This window comes from Cherax quadricarinatus, chromosome 60 (genome assembly GCF_038502225.1).
Source record: "Cherax quadricarinatus isolate ZL_2023a chromosome 60, ASM3850222v1, whole genome shotgun sequence".
Classification (NCBI taxonomy): domain Eukaryota; kingdom Metazoa; phylum Arthropoda; class Malacostraca; order Decapoda; family Parastacidae; genus Cherax; species Cherax quadricarinatus.
In genome coordinates this window covers 3138391-3155364 of record NC_091351.1, presented here as the reverse complement: position 1 = coordinate 3155364, position 16974 = coordinate 3138391, and the positions used below count along the sequence as shown (strand labels likewise).

The following is a 16974-nucleotide window of genomic DNA, read 5'->3' as shown; positions in this document are numbered from 1 at the left end:
GGCTCTATCTAAATGTATATAATGGGCCTATATACATTTTCTGTAAAATTTTGTGAAATAAAAGTGATTTATTGCATCACTGCATTATTGTTAATCACATATGGTATTCATTTTTTTAAATATTCTTATTTATAGCAGTTAGGCGAATACAGATAGTGTCTGTATAGCGATTAACTAATATTTCGCCTAATAAGCGAGAGACAAATAGTTTTTTCATTGCTTTAAACATTTACTTTTTCTGGCATTATCAAATTTACGCTATAATAGTGGACTTCTTCTCTTGTTATATTGCAGAAACCATAATCACAAAACAGGTTAATCTACTCGAAGTCTCATTTACATTATACAATCCTTACATACAATGCTTTCTGTGTCATTGACAGTGTCAGAAAATTTAGACAAAATGGAAAATATCCCACCATTTGCGATATAGTTGCTTGATTCTTAGGGAGAGTTTCACTCCTCCCTGAGACGAGGTTTCTATCTCCACTCCACCGCTTTAAGGTGATCCAACGTAGAGTTGAAAGGAGGAAGGATAACAGGCGATTATTGGATTTGGAAAATAAAATTCATCACTGTTTGTGAATCCGAGAGGGTTTACTGCTTCACGAAAAATAATTCAGTGCTCTAGAGAAAAAAATCTAGTATTATATAACGGTTTGAAAGACCCCTGGAGGACACCCCGCTACAAGACATGCATCATATTACATATTATTTTCCATATTAACCTAAAGTGCTCTTCCACATTAAATAAGACTAACAGAGATTCAGTGTGATCCTGGGATGTTGTGGCTCAGCTGGTGGTGACAGGATTATTATAATCATGGGGGAGCGCTAAACCCAGAGGATTATACAGCGCATGTGGGGGGGATGGAAGGCATTCAGGCTCAATTCAGGGAACTGGATCACAGATCTAATTCCTTAGATCAAGAGCCCTTCACCAGGATCAAGGAACCTCCCTTGAGGGGGTGGTGACCAGAACGCCTCGACAAAGTGAAAGTGGAAAGAAAAACTACGCAATTTCTTAGGCAGAGTTGATCAAGCCAAATTGAAAAAAAAAAAAATTAGAGTATTTTATCGTATTCGTTGATAAGCTATATTTAAGAATTATCAGTGTGCACCTTTTTAATTATGCATCAAGTATAACTTACCAGCCAAACCCCGCTAAGATTAACGTTAATTTTGTTTAATCTTACAAGCCCTATCTTAGTTCAACGTTAATTAATTTCACTTGCATGACTTTAATGAAAATATATGTATTCCGAATTTTTAACATTTAAAAAATGCCTTGTATTTTATTATATCTATATATATATTATATATATATATATATATATATATATATCTATATATATATATATATATATATATATATATATAGTGCATGTATGTATGTGTGTGTGTATGTGTGTGTGTGTGTGTGTGTGTGTGTGTGTGTGTGTGTGTGTGTGTGTGTGTGTGTGTGTGTGTGTGTGTGTGTGTGTGTGTGTGTATAATCACAAACGCAAGTGATCACTTATACAAGATAACCGCAGAAAAAACATTAAAAAATGCGGATATCGTCTGAGACGTAAGCAAAGACGACGGGGCAAGACTTAAATGTATACAGCACCTCAAGTGTTATATACACATTTAAGGTTATGTATAACACCTCAAGTGTGATCGAGTGACGTACCTGTGGCATCACACAGCAATGTTTGGCAATTTTCACCCCTTCCTATGGCAAATTGGTGTTCCATTGCTACACGATTCAGTCACAAAGGGAAAAGAAGCATCGGTCTTCCATAAGAAGAGAACAATATATCGTAACAAGAGTAGATTCGGCAACTGTCATATACGAATGAATATTTTGTAAATTAAAAAAAACTAATTGATATAATGATTATAAAAGATAATGAATTTTACATCTGAAGAATAAAAATGCAATAAAAATGCAAGTGAAAAAGTCGTGATGTCACACAGTATTTTTTACAAACAAAACTTAAAACCTTATTACCGCTCATACAAATGTATTCAGATCATGTCATTTCGTAATTCTCACAATTTATCGCGGCATGAACCGATTAAGACAAAAATATTCGGAATGAAGAGTTAACGTCACGTCCCTCATTGCTTAAACAAGATCGAGTAATATTCCTTTTTATAAAATTATCTTCCAACGCGAGAGGTTTTGCTGACGGTCTGTCAATACAATATCAGAATATATTTATAGGATGGAATACGGTGCTGGAAATCTGAGTAGTTTTTATACATTATTTGTGCTGTGCTTGTTGGCCCCAAATAATTCGAGTCACTCACTAGGGAACATGGTGCATGACCATTTATGTTTAACGAGCATAAATGCGCAGCACTAATAGATGATACGGACAATGAGTGCTCCAGGCAGTGAAATTCTCCTGAAAAGGGGAAAAAGAATACAAACGTATGATGAAACTGCTCTTAAGACGTCTAACAAAATACCCAGACAGCTTCCAGATGGCAGATCCTCTGACTACGCTGGTTTTCAACCACAGGCACCGTCAAAAACCATCACGTACTTGTACATTCAGCAATATATCTACTCAACATACCAACTATATTCAGTGAATATCGTGTTCTTGTTTCATTGTTTGTTATTCAGTGACTATAATCGACGTTCTTCTCTCCAATCTTCACATTGTGATACAACCAGATTTCATCTGACTTGAGAAAGCTTCCTGCGTAGGCTCTATGTTCTCTGAATGATGTCATCATTTGCCACTTATGTATTATCTAGCTGGGTGGACCCAATTAGCATAGGTCTGAATAGCTACTACATAATGGCTCATGCTCTTTGTTCTATTGCCAGTAGGTGTACTTTAGAGTTGCTTTCACGTGTGTACCTGGCGTTTGCTAAGGTACAGAGGTAGCAATGATGGTTGTGTTAATCCTAGCAATAGTAACGAAGGAAGGATAGCCTTGTGCTATACTATCATTATTTCAGTTATCTAGACAGTTTAAGATAAATACAGCTTATCTTTATCAGCAGATAACCTCGATATGAACCGTGGGGTCTCCTGTTACATGTGTTTCTCCATGTAGTCCATCTCAGTGTACACACGCTGATAATTTACTTTAATTCCTGTTTCAGGGATATAAGCATTCATAATTATGGTGCGAATTCCTGCCTTAACCCTCGTGCAGTTTTTAAATCTAACAAAATAATTAATTGTGACCTAAACAACAGAAGTTTTTTTTTCTCCTGACACGGATAAAAGTAACAACCGGTGTACAGCTAACATGTTGGCTGTGAACAATTAAACACGGATTGATCGGTGGATTTAACAGCCTCTGTTGCGGGCTGGTGCAACGAGTTTCTATCCAAAAATGCATTTTCAGATGAACATAAATATGTTTCATCCCAGGATTCACATGGAATCTCGGCTGTATGCGACATACATTTTTGTCATACATGGGTCGTTTAATGACGTAGAGCCGACTAAGCTGTTATAGTGGGAAAAGTTAGTTTCACTCAACGCTTACTCTGGCCACTCTTAAACAGAAGCTTCCTGGTAGTATCTTGTGCAACTCGAATAATTCACTTTCTTCAAATTTAGTGCAAATGCACTGATCCATATCACACTTTACAAGGTTACAGCAAGCACTGTATTTACCTAATACACCCATCACGCAGGATTGTTTTCCTGCCATACTCTATCAAGCATCAGTTTCCGTAGTGTGATGATGTGAAACATTACACTATAGATGCAGTGCCTACGGGAGTTACCTTTTAAGTTACCTTGCAGTAAGGCTGATGGCATATACACAAATTTATCACCCCAGAGATAAAAAAAAAAGGAAAAAGATTTGTGGCAGCTTAAAATGTCAAGTCAATGTATTATAACAGCAACACTGATAAGTAATGTAATATTTCAAATTTCGAACAACTGGTGCCCACACAAACACTAGTGTAATCATAGGAACATCTTGTATACAAGTTGCAGGATTGCAAGCACGATCATTGTAGGAGTATAAAAAGTTCCTGAGCAGTTTGTGCACATTTCATACAACGTACGTTTGATCACCGCAACACAGTGTGACAAAGTTCACTTATAGTCTGGAGAAACCGAGCACGTCTCAATCTCGGACACTAACATCTTGTTCGCGTTCAGGTGTGTTAATACTAATAGACTGTAGGAATAAGACGCAGAATTAAAACATTTATTTAAAGACTATTAGCCACTGGTGTTTTTTTTCAGTCCCAGAAAATGCTCCATTGGCAAGATACACCTTATAAAAAAAATCCTTCAATTGCACAACCTGGGCTCATTCGAGAACCACAACACAACAAATCTAGGCTCGAGTATTTCAATTTATCTAAAAGCTAAGGTAAAGGAGAATGGAGACACTTCAGAGTTTTACACCTACATTTTAGATTTACAGTGATACATGTACACACCTACGAAGACGAAATAATCTGTACTACCTTTTTTTACAAAAACTTTCTTTGTCTTTTTTTGTACTGTCTGTATGTATGTGTGTGTGTGTGTGTGTGTGTGTGTGTGTGTGTGTGTGTGTGTGTGTGTGTGTGTGTGTGTGTGTGTGTGTGTGCGCGCGCGCGCGCGCACGAGCGGCAGAATAACTAATGACTCAAGCCAAAAGAATTTACATTCATACGAAAGCACAAATGAATGTTTTTCTTTTTTTAAAACAAAAATTTTCACATGTGTTAATCTCACATTATGTGTAACACACTTGTGTGAACATAGTCCAGAGATTACATAATAGTTAAATAATAGTCACATAATGGACACGGGAATTGGAACTCGTCGTTCACCTAACCAAGAAAGTTAGTGGCTGCGTAATTTCCCCATAAAAAATGGCTAGAGTTGACTATAATTTTTGTAACAGATCATTACAGGTGAAATAGTTGGAAATTTCTTGAACATTTGTAAGAGAATTGTCTGTAATTTCATGGATTTATTAATGGTATGCAAGTAGGAATAGCATTCAAAATGTGAAATTTTTGCTGCTAAAGTATATATGTAGTTAGATGTGACCAAGCCGCTGATTTTGCTGAATGATCAAGAGAGATGTGCCTCATTTTGTACGATAAAAGGGGTAATGTGTTGACGTCTGTTAATCTGTGTCTGTCTCAGGTCTACGATATTCTGTCAACTTTTTCTATTATTGTCTTGTAGTTACACTGTACTCTAGGCACACTGTACTCTAGTTATAATCATCTCTCTGGAGAGCAACGCCCAGGATTCCTCATCGGTTATTTCCTGCATACAAGAATAAATTAAAAGGAATCGACAAAAAAGCTATAATAATTCTGTTATGTACTTGGGATGCCTATGCCTGGGTACCGACACAAGCATTTTCAGTCATGGTACGAGTTAAGAACATTTATGGATCGTAGTCAAGCTTGTAGAGTCATGACTTATGTTAATGCAAAGATTATGGGTTTCATGCACACACGCGCACGCACATATGCATAACGACCAGGTAAGAATCAGGGCCAGAAGCTGTTAATCGACCCATGCCTACACGTAGAGTACATATGTACGTGCGAACAAGCACCCACTCGTGCGCTTATGCGCGCGCGTACACACACGCACGCACGCACGCACACACACACACACACACACACACACACACACACACACACACACACCTGGTCCAGCAAATGGCTTCTCGAATTTAATCCTGCCAAATGCAAAGTCATGAAGATGGGGGAGGGGCACAGAAGACCACAGACAGAGTATAGGCTAGGTGGCCAAAGACTGCAAACCTCACTCAAGGAGAAAGATCTTGGGGTGAGTATAACACCGAGCATGTCTCCGGAAGCACACATCAATCAGATAACTGCTGCAGCATATGGGCGCCTGGCAAACCTGAGAACAGCATTCCGATACCTTAGTAAGGAATCATTCAAGACACTGTACACCGTGTATGTCAGGCCCATACTGGAGTATGCAGCACCTGTTTGGAACCCGCACTTGATAAAGCACGTCAGGAAACTAGAGAAAGTACAAAGGTTTGCGACAAGGTTAGTTCCAGAGCTAAGGGGAATGTCCTATGAAGAAAGATTAAGGGAAATCGGCCTGACGACACTGGAGGACAGGAGGGTCAGGGGAGACATGATAACGACATATAAAATACTGCGTGGAATAGACAAGGTGGACAAAGACAGGATGTTCCAGGGAGGGGACACAGAAACAAGAGGCCACAATTGGAAGTTGAAGACACAAATGAGTCAGAGAGATAGTAGGAAGTATTTCTTCAGTCATAGAGTTGTAAGGCAGTGGAATAGCCTAGAAAATGACGTAGTGGAGGCAGGAACCATACACAGTTTTAAGACGAGGTTTGATAAAGCTCATGGAGCGGGGAGAGAGAGGGTCTAGTAGCAACCGGTGAAGAGGCGGGGCCAGGAGCTAGGACTCGACCCCTGCAACCACAAATAGGTGAGTACAAATAGGTGAGTACACACACTACTACTACTACTACTACTACTACTAGCAATAGCATCGGAGATTTGGTGGAGCAAGTCAATAGTTGCATATTTAATTTCTTGATTCATATTATGAAGGGTACATAACGAGTTCATGAGCAAGACGTGCGATACTTATGCGCCATCACTGACGAAACGCTTCGCCTGCTCAGCAGGCTTTATCAGCCAAATACAGAGGTGATTACAACCCCAGAGGAAGAAGTGAAGAGCAGTTTAAGGTTTTTATTTCCCGAGCTTTGATGTAGTTCTCATGCCTCTCCTACAGGTTATCTAAGCTCTACGACTGATCACCTCTACCTCTCCACACTTGTCTCCAGGATTATAATCACTTGTATTCGACTGATGAAGCTGGCTACGCAGGCGACAGGTTTCATTAATATACATTCGTTACTGGTGCACACGTGTCTTAACATCTCTTAAGAATAAATAAGAGTTGTGCAACACTAGTGAAACACTTCACTAAAGAATTTTAAATAACAATGTTCAGAAATAGACATTAAAATGTGTAAGAAAACGAAATTATAAGTCAAGGACACCAAGGCTCCATTAAGACACCAAGGCTCCGTGTAAGATTCCAGCAGCCGTCTGGAGCATTTCGAGACCTGGGCTCTTCTGATGTCAGACTACAGTAATTGGAGGCAGGTAATGACACGATGTGAACTGTAGGGATCTCTTGGCACCTTTTGCACCTCTAAGGGCACTAACGATTCCTAAGTCTCGATAGAATTGAATGCTCCTTGAAATTTCCACGAACGTAGCCAGATCTTCTTCAGTAAGCCACCGAAGAACTTAAAGCACCACCTGTAGCCTTTGAAGAGATGAGTACACCTAAAAAATGCTTCGAAAGAAATAATCGTTCCTTGAAAAATCCAAGACGTGAATTCTTCCTGTTCATTATGTAGTCTTGGGGGATATGAACATATTACTGCCACAATTAAATATACCCAAGAGTAGAGAGGAAAGGGGTGGCGTTTTGTTCATTAGGAATCACAAAAGTGTCTCCTGATGGGGATCATTGTCATATGATAGGTTCTGAAATTAAAGAACCCGGGTCATACTGGTGCTGGGCAGCAGTGAAGCTGGTGCGGTATATACCAGTAGTTATGTATAGCTGACTTGTTTCTTAAGACTTCGTTTTTCCATTTAGTGTGTGGCATGGTACTGGGTATTCTAGAAGAAAAAAGTAGCTATCCGATTCATAGTCACCTCTAAATTGCGGTCTGTATGCGAGTACAAGATCAGCAAGTACAGGGACATTAGCCAACAGTATCAATTTGTCCCGGTGGGATCAGAGACCTTGGGATCATGGGGAAAAAATGCCACACGTTTCCTTAAAAAATTGGGTTCCAAACTCATCGACACCACCAGGGACCCAAGGGCAGCCACTTTCATGTTCCAGCGCCTCAGCGTCGCCATCCAGAGGGGAAATGCTTGCTGCATACTTGGGTCACGTCCAGCCTCGGAGGAGCTGGAGGAAATTCATGATCTTTGATACATTGTGCCATTGTATTCATGTTTATGTTTTTTTCTGTAAATGTATTTTGTTTATTAATAAATGTTCACATAGAATAAAAAATATATAGGGGGTGGTAGGAGAAGCAAATATTCAAACAGCTCCGGGGAGAACCTTGAGTTTTCCCGGAGGTACGTTTATTGTCTTCTCTGAGGATGAGGGTCCCCATTCCAGCTATAGAGGTGGTACTTCCCTATATATATATATATATATATATGTCGTGCCGAATATGTAAAACTGGTCAATTAGAAAGAACTCGTTTAAAATTAAGTCCTTTCTGAAATTTTCTCTTAAACGTTTAAAGATATATTTTTTTCATTAATGTTAATGCAAAATTTTTTAATTTTACACCAAAAGAATCTTAGAAAACTTACCTAACCTTATTATAACAATAACAATTTATTTTAGCCTAACCCAACTAAATATATTTTAAATACGTTTACAGTAATTTAGTACTAAACAAATACAATCAAATATATTTTTTTCGTTAGGTTCAGAATGATTTTGGCGAAATTGCATACACAAATTTTCGCTTGTCCTATATGGCAAGATGAGCGTTGCTATTTAAGCCAAGATCGCAAGTTCTGCCTATTCGGCACGACATATTTATATATATATATATATATATATATATATATATATATATATATATATATATATATATATATACATACATACATACATACATACATACATACACATACACACACTTTTAGAAAGAATTTCAGTGGAAATTTAAGGTCATTTTTTTTAGCAGACCGAACATCACTTGATTCTAGTGACAACCGTGAAATGTCACCTAGCTCGATAAGTCACACGATCCTCTTTAAATCGGCCAAGCCCGAAATTTCAGTGTGAAAACGTTGTAGATAATTAAAATATCCTCAGTCAAACACTTCAGTAAAATAATTTTGATTTACAACAATGCTGCATGATTGAGTACAAGTGGAAGACTGAAACAGAAGTTCGAGAAAAGAGGTTGTAAACAAGAGTAACGTAATGAAAATGTAAATGAAAGAGATGAATGGGGAGAAAACAATGTCAGGAGAATCAAAGATAGAGAAGGTTCTCAGAGAAAACAGAAAAAGAAAACAAAAAGATAAAGAGAAGAGAGAAAGGTGATTGTGGGAGAACAGGAGAGAATTCGATACTGGGGTGTGTATCTGTAATTGTGTTAACATACTAACATTCTGACATTGTCACTCGACCAGAGTAGGATGAAGTGGCATATTGGAAACAAATAAACCAATAGTCTGCATTTATGACAGAAAACACATAAAAGACAAAGTTTCTGCAGTATTAGTTAATTGGGCATACCACAAAAGGGGTTACCAACAGAGGCTATCACTTTTTCTCCTTTCAAGGTTACGTACAGTAATAATTTAAGAATGTTACTTCTGATCAGCATCAGTGTTTCAACGTGTACTTTATTTAGAGGGATCTGATTATTATGAGATCGTGTAAGTGACAATTTGCTAATTTTCTGATTGAAAATGTTATATCGAGTTGAGATTCCTCAACAGATACAGCCTCGTGTATTCTGTTTTAATCTTTTACTGCTTGTGTGTTCTACATGGAATAAAGTATTTGTTAATGGAGTATGTAGATGGCAATTTGCTCAGCTTAGTAAAAGAAATGCGCAGTTTTTACTGCACGATAATTTAAGAAACCTCCTTTGAACGTCTTCATATTTAAAACGAAGATTCATCTAATTTGAAAATAGTCAGTGCGCGTTTTGATAGCGTAGTACAAATTTGACTTTTTTTTAAATTGAAAAATAGGGATTATTAGTTTTCGTCAGATAACTGGCAAATTTCTTTTGGAATTACTTTCAGAATTTCAAACTATATTTTTTCTCAAAGGAAGGTCGTACTCTCACTGGGTTATTTGAGAACCTTTTTGCCAATTTTTATATACAAAATTAGATAACTGTTTCTGTGCAATTACTTGAGACTGTCTTCAGATCCTTTCAGGTTCAAAACGTTAACTATAACCCTAAATCTAATGAACTTGACAAATTGGCAGCAATAAAGTCAGACCGAGATTATCTACCCGTAAGATGCACCCGTGTTGAAAATTTAAAGCCGAAAGAAGCATTTTCAAGTAATTATACACAAACAAATCACAACTTGTTCAATGAAACTGGCAAATTTGAAAGAATGCAGGCCCACAAAAAATACAGAACCCAGATAATATAGTGAACATGCAAATAACAAGATTCTTACGTTAGATATGGTATATCAGAGTTGAAAATTTGTAGCCGATTAGATGCAACGTTGTAAAGTTATTACACGGGAACTCTGGAGGAAGAAAAGTTTAAGGAAATTCAGGCAACCACTGTCGGCATTCATTTTCGGGGAATATCTAGTTATATTAGTTTCTTGAGTTGCAGGATCTGAGAAGTGTATGACATGTCTCACACACCTCCAGCCTCCTGGACATCAGTACACATAAGAATCTTAGAAGCTGTACCTCAAAACCCTTGAGATGCAAAGCAACAACAACTCAGTTTCTTCAAGAAACCTAAGAGTTATATAAATTAACCACTCCAAGAAGTCCAAGAGCTGAACCAACACCCTGAAGAGGATCAAGAGCTCCAGCTCAGGACACCTAAAATCCGTAGCTTTAAAGATCCGGAGGCTGTAGACCAACACCCTGAAGAGAGGGAGTAGCTGTTTACCAACATCTTCAAGAGGCCATGATGCAGAAACTCATCTCAGGCACTAAAACTGGATGAAGAAATACACGTTCATAAAACCATTGGTAGGCGAAACGTCTACAAAGAAAGACGTTATTACCTAGTGGGAAGGGTTCTGGAGAATGATTTCCTTCAGGAGTCTCCCTAGTACGTCAGTGAAACCCTATATAAACTGATATCCGTTAGTCTGCTCTGACAGCAAATAGAATAAAGCATAGCACTGTAAATATTTATAGCTATACAATCACAAACTTATCTGAGTTTGAAACCAGTAAGAAGAGTCCATATCACAGAAAAGTAATACAATTTTTTAAATGAAGTTGGCCATTTGGCCCCGTACACACTCCGGTATCAGTTACGAAAAACAAGATATTTAATGAACGCAAAACAGTTTTTTGTCTTGTCTTTATAATGGCGTACCCGATGGTCAAGTGCCACTGGATGGTTTTTAAAATATGTCATAAAAGTATTGTAAAGCTTAATTTTAGAAATGCTTTTCATAGTACTGACAAATTTAGATTTACACAGCCTAATAAGTGAGCGAAATACAATGTTTCTGAAAGTCTGAAGATGAATTATGCAATTATCACAGAAACTAATAATTCCCCGTTTTTATTATAAAATTGACAAACTTCCACTAACATTAGCTGAAATTATAAAGAATTTTCCTCTCGGATAAATGCTCTATCGAGGTATTCATGTTATTTTACGATAAAACACCATGCAGATATTTAAAACAAAATTGTGAAATTCGCAGCTATTCATTCCTTCAGAATCTGATTCTTCTAAAGGGAGGAAAAGTTTAAGCGTATCACCTTCCTCTTAAATAAGACAGATCAAATTGATTGTTTGAATCCGATCAAGAGAGTTCAAGTTATCAGAGAGGCTTAAAGAAATACAAAAACATTACTGGGAGATACCTAAATAGACGAATTTTGGTCACAACACTCGTGTCTCACAGCCTGAGCCCCTGTACCTAAACGCAAGCATGAAGCATAGCATTTGTATCTCAAAATTCTTGAAAAAATATGGCACGAGCTTAAGATCGGCTTCCTTGAGAGAGCCAGGAGCTATAACTAAACTCTCGAGGGGTTCAGGAGCCTTAAGTAAATAACTTCGAAAGGCAGAGAAGTTAGATTATAATCATGGGGGAGCGCTAAACCCGTAGGATTATACAGTACCTGTGTGTGTGGGGGGGGGGGGACGGAAGGCATTCAGGCTCAACTCAGGGAACTGGAGCCCCTCACCAGCGTCAAGGAACTTCCCTTGAAGGGATCATACACTAGAGACATATATACTGAAGACCCTGAGACCCAACCCAGACAAAAACGTAACACTTGAGAACGGACGAAAATTAACTTTAGCGCAGTTTACTACTAAGAATTGTCACTACTACATTTGGGTAAGACATATAGGCAGTATTACAATCACATAATTTCTTATATGCAACTAAAATTCTCACAAGTTAGCAAGTAAACAAAAAAAGATAGTGTTTGGTGAGCATTAATTATATTTTAGTTGATACCACTATACTGAACCATGTAGCAAAGGTGTAAAGGTTAGAAATGTCCGTTTCTAATTTTACCCCAATAATGAATTTGAAGAATAACTTCCACTGACAGAAGATTGTGTTTGTGTTTCTTTGCATCGTAGTCATCAACAATAGATCTTACATGATCCTGCATCGTAGTGCTACATTTTTTAAATTCGTTATGATAGTGTCCATCAGTACGTTTTTTTTTTTTCATTCGCCGGTATTCTCCCGGCCCGGGTCTTTTCCAAGTAGTGGTGACCCGGCCTTGGCTCCCTATCTGGGGAGTGTCTCGAGACTTAAGTCTCCCATGGGAGGAGGGACAAGTACCTCCTCATCTTTGGGACCAAGTGTCCCCAGGCCTAGCCACATTCCCCGCCCTCACGGGGCTCGTAGGGAGAAGCTAGGCCTCTGGTCTGCCATCTACCCCGCCTCGAAGGGGCTCGTGGGGATGGCAGTCTTATGAGCTGCAGATGGTAGCAAGCTCAGGCTAATATCAGTACGTTATTATTATAATCGAGGGGAAAAGCTAAACACGTAGGATTATACAGCGCCCGTAGGGGAGGGGTGGATGTTGAAGGTATTCAGGCTTAATTCAGGGAAATGGAGCACAGATCCAGTTCTTTAGATCAAGAGCCTCTCACTAGCATCAAGGAACCTTCCTTGAGGGGATTCATCAGTACAAACTGTACTCATCATATGAAAGATATAAAGGTAAGACTTACGATGCAGTCCAACTTCAAGTAACAGGGTTCTAGTTCCGCAAACTTCCCGTTTTCATTTAGAGTATATTTTACCACTAAATTTTCTGATTATTATCACGTTCGTTATGCCAGTAATTAAGCACAAGAGTGTTGTATGATAGAACTACTGTATATTTTTATACAACCAAAATAGCTGAAAACACACAAATCTGTACTTATTCGGATGTACTGCAACAATCTTAATTCTTCTCTGCGTTCACCGTGAAAATATTGCCAGTAATTGAATCTAAATTACGATAAACGAGAGTTTTTCATATTTTGCAAAACAAGAATCTTTTAGTTATTCAGCGATTTAAACACACTTTCTTTCAATTAAATCTACACTGTTAGTACTGGCTTCTGCCTACCATTTCACACACTCGTTACATAAAATTTAATCACAAAGCAATTACGACTGCTTAGTCTGTCATTTTCTGTAAATCACATCCATTTTATTCGTTCAGTGTTATTCGGCTGTAAGAGTTTACAAATTTAATGATAAGGGTAAATATTCCCACTGTTTACACCAGAGATGGATTGTTAGGCAAGCATCCCACACAGAGATCCTCCTACCTCGAGGTACAAACCACTCATACGTTAATTAAGGTGATTCACCGTCAGGAGAATTATGAACGAGGATGACACAGATCGTGTACTGGATAAGAGAAGTGAGTCAACCGTTGAACTACCTGCTCTTATAGGCTTTAAATGACCATCAGTTCAATGTTCCGTGTAGCTAATGTTTTTTATTTATATTTTACATTATTATTATTATTATAATCAAGGGAGAAGCGCTAAACCCGGAGGATTATACAGCGCCTGGGGGGGGGGGATGTGGAAGGCATTCAGGCTTAATTCGGGGAACTGGAGCACAGATCCAATTCCCTAAATCAAGAGCCCCTTACCAACATTTTTATATTTTACATTAAAAAAAAATCATCAAATTGTAATCCAACGACACCATCCATGATGATCTTTAATTTCACACTCGTTTCCACGAATATGCAACTTTGAAGGTAATCCCGAAAACCCTTCCACTTAGCTCAAGTTAAAAAAAAAAAAAAAAAAAAAAAAAAAAATGAAGACAGTGCCCCATGAAGTGGCAACACTGGTAGACAAAAATGGTTTACAGGAAAGTTAATGTTTGTCTTATTACCTTTCCTAATAATTTTCACATTTTTTAATTATTATTATATACCTGAAAACTAAATTTTCCGTCACTCTTATATGAATATTTATTATAATCGTGGGGAGCGCTAAACCCGTAGGATTATACAGCGCACGTGGGAGGGGGCGGGGGTGGAAGGTATTCAGGCTCAATTCAGGGAACTGGAGCAGAGATCAAATTCCCTAGATCAAGAGCCCCTCACCAGCATCAAGGAACCTCCCTTGAGGGGTATGTGAATATTTACCATACGTCATGGAAGAAAATATTACCTTTTAAAAAATATTACCGTTTAAATATTACCTTTTAAAATACTCTAGCACATGCAGCATAAAACTGCCGTGAGATTACGTTAGGTAAGATTTGTCAGGAAACAGGACTGGTGTTTCCTGACGCAGATGTTAGTTATATATTGACCTGCCGTTGAATTTTTTGCTCATCTGACCGAGGCCTTCCACTGGATTACCACTCCACCTCTTTAAAAATTAAGAATACTGTTAATTTACTGTCGTGAGCGTCATAAAGATCAGCCTATTGATTTCTGTTATGTGGTAGCGAGACTAAACTCTCCTGAAAACCATTATTGTCTCCCTGTCTCCATCTTTCAGTTTACCAGTAAAATATCAGGAGCTTTCCATAAGGATAAACTGTAATGCACCAAAGGGCTTATTGCTTTCACATACCTTTCATTCTATTTCAACTCCATTGGTGTGCATCTTGCGTGTGATGTGTCCCGCGAAGAACTTCAGTGTTACACTTACCTGTAACAGTAAAGTGTATTGCTAGTACAGTGTTTCCTGCTACAACGAACCAAAGAACCAGTTTTATTGCTACATGCTTCGATGTTTATTTGAAAAATAATAAAGCATATTTACACACTGAGTATATTGCTGGAACTCCGACAAGTACACAGACACTATGCAGGGAAGTTTTGAATAGTACAATGTTTCATCCACTAACGGGCTTTATCAGGAACACAAGTGTACGTGATAAAGCCAACATTTTTAGAAACGTTTCGGTCGTGGGACCGTGTTCCCTCTATACCTAGAGCTAGAGAAAACATGTTTGTAGAAGTAATGTTATACGTGAGATAGACTGGTTTTCACCGTCAGACTCTACCTAAAGTGTATTTACATATATTGAATGAAGAGATACTCCCAGAGTTACCTTGTCACGAAGGAAGATTTTATCACCGTAACTGATGGTAGAGATCACCGGCGGAACTATCGGTGTTCCCGACCAACCTCCACATTACCTGTAATAGTAATTTGACCAATTATTGCCTTGGTATTGAAGCGCTAAAACACGTCATAGAGTTTCCTTCTCCTGTGTGCGGGTTATTTATGTATCAAGACATTTGAGTATTTGTGATACATTTGTCATATGTTTACATTAAAAATAAATTTTAGCATATTATGAATTTAATTTTTGACTAAAAAATTCTCTACACAAGTACATTTAAGCAATAATTTCAACCGTGTTACTGGTAATCAATTGCTATACTCGTTTAGCCCGGTGACCCGAAACAAATGAAAACAATTTAAATTAGTTAATTATCTTTTGAGCGCACTTACAGCGCTTCTCTCTCACAATGTTGTCTAACAAAAATGTGTTAAAACTGCATTTCCATCAAAAAAAAATGTATTCATAATTATAATGAGCCTAGCATTTACACTACATATTACACAATTTTAGTTTCTTTAAAACTATTTGTGGCAAAGCTGCTGGACGTAAACTAGGAACATTTTTCATTGTCAGATCTGTCAGATATATGAAAGGGTTAGTGAGGCATATTTTAACTAGTCCTGAATGTCAACTCGTAATACCTTGAAACTGATATATTTACCCTCACTCTTCTTTTTCCATCTGAAGAATTTTGTCGATCAAAACACATCACTTCACACAGTGATAAAGTCACACGAATACAAAATATTGTAAGGATAAATTTCACATCACACGAATGTAATCACTCCACTAAAGACCTGACCATAACTCGCACCTTCGGGCAACTGAGCACTCAATCGTCAAAGCTTAAAGCGGTGGTGTGAACGAAGCAGCTCGTCAAGACTCGAGGTTTTAAATTTATTATTCGGTTTAGGTAGCACTCGTTGTTTCGACTAGACTACTGTTGCGTTCGGAATTCTCTGAATTCTTTGCAGTCACTGAATAATATACAATGAGAAAAATATTTTTAAATATAGTGTATTATAAATTACATAATATATAATATAAAATATTATACAGCTGTCTTCTGCAGTAATAACAGTAATAAACGAATCTCTCTCTCTCTCTCTCTCTCTCTCTCTCTCTCTCTCTCTCTCTCTCTCTCTCTCACTCTCTCTCTCTTTCTCTCTCTCTCTCTCTCTCTTTTTTTTTTTTTTTTTTTTTTTTTTTTTTTTTTTTTTTTTTTTTTTTTTTTTTTTTTTTTTATTTTTTTTTTTTTTACACAGGGTTTGACAAGGTTAAGGATCCCTAGCTTTATTGACAGCTATATTACAGGTTAAGGATTCCTAACTTTATTGGCAAGCTAAGAGCTGTTACCTACATCAGCTCATTTGAAAGCATTTTTATTGTTATGAGACATACAAGTAGGGAACAGGATGAAGTTGGAGCCATCTGTGGGCCAGCATTTTCATTTGATCAACTGACTTTATCTCGTTGACATCATTATGCTGTACGAATGTGTTCCATACTCGAGTCATCCTGGGTATGTATGATCTCAGATGGAGTGATGTTCTGGAGAAGGGTACAGCCAGAGTAAAGTTGCTGCTTTCTGCCCGTCTTGTGGCATAAAAGCTTGTTTCACGCTGTCCTCGAAGTGGATCCAAGTGTGGTATTTTGACAATATTGGC

At 37.8% G+C, this 16974-nt stretch overlaps 1 long non-coding RNA gene across 1 annotated transcript in view; it reads right to left on the bottom strand.

Annotated features, from left to right (window-relative positions):
• Nucleotides 1-16147, bottom strand: part of LOC128694375 (uncharacterized) — a 29065-nt gene extending 12918 nt beyond the window's left edge. The window contains exons 1-3 of the long non-coding RNA XR_008407847.2: nucleotides 15969-16147; nucleotides 15290-15377; nucleotides 14806-14883 (exon numbers count right to left, since the gene is read on the bottom strand). This is a non-coding gene — a long non-coding RNA (uncharacterized lncRNA). The remainder of the gene's footprint in view (nucleotides 1-14805; nucleotides 14884-15289; nucleotides 15378-15968) is intronic.
• Between the last annotated feature and the right edge of the window lie 827 nt (nucleotides 16148-16974).